The sequence below is a fragment of the Calidris pugnax genome, unplaced genomic scaffold (assembly GCF_001431845.1).
Source record: "Calidris pugnax isolate Ruff unplaced genomic scaffold, ASM143184v1 scaffold68, whole genome shotgun sequence".
NCBI classification, from domain to species: Eukaryota; Metazoa; Chordata; class Aves; order Charadriiformes; family Scolopacidae; genus Calidris; species Calidris pugnax.
The window spans coordinates 2,161,673-2,161,931 of record NW_015090921.1 but is presented as its reverse complement, the minus strand read 5'-3'; the positions used below and the strand labels follow the sequence as shown (position 1 = coordinate 2,161,931).

The 259-nt window shown below is 79.2% G+C and overlaps 1 protein-coding gene across 4 annotated transcripts in view; it reads right to left on the bottom strand.

Annotated features, from left to right (window-relative positions):
• The window catches only part of PACSIN3 (protein kinase C and casein kinase substrate in neurons 3), a 22,863-nt gene extending 22,682 nt beyond the window's left edge, over positions 1–181 (bottom strand). Inside the window, exon 1 of one of the 4 annotated variants that reach the window (XM_014950216.1) lies at positions 88–181. The gene's annotated coding sequence lies outside the window, so the exon portion shown is untranslated. The remainder of the gene's footprint in view (positions 1–87) is intronic. The other 3 variants (XM_014950214.1, XM_014950221.1, XM_014950218.1) reach the window with 3 other exon arrangements.
• Positions 182–259: the final 78 nt, after the last annotated feature.

Here is a 259-nt window from a genome sequence, read left to right as displayed (position 1 = left end):
GCCGAAAGGCCGCCCCGACACCCGTAACACGGGGCGCGGGGTGGGGGGGGGGGGAACCGGCCCGGCAGAGGTGACCCCGCCGCTTACCTCTCGCAGGCGGCTCGGCGGGGCGCTGGACGGGTAGTGGCCACCTGGGCTAGCAGACAGCCCGGCCCCCCCCCCGCTATTTCAACCGCGGAACGCGGGGGCTCCCGCCCCGCCTCCAGCAACTCCCGGCGGGGCGGGGCCGGCCCGGGCACTCCGGGGGCGGCGAGGCTCC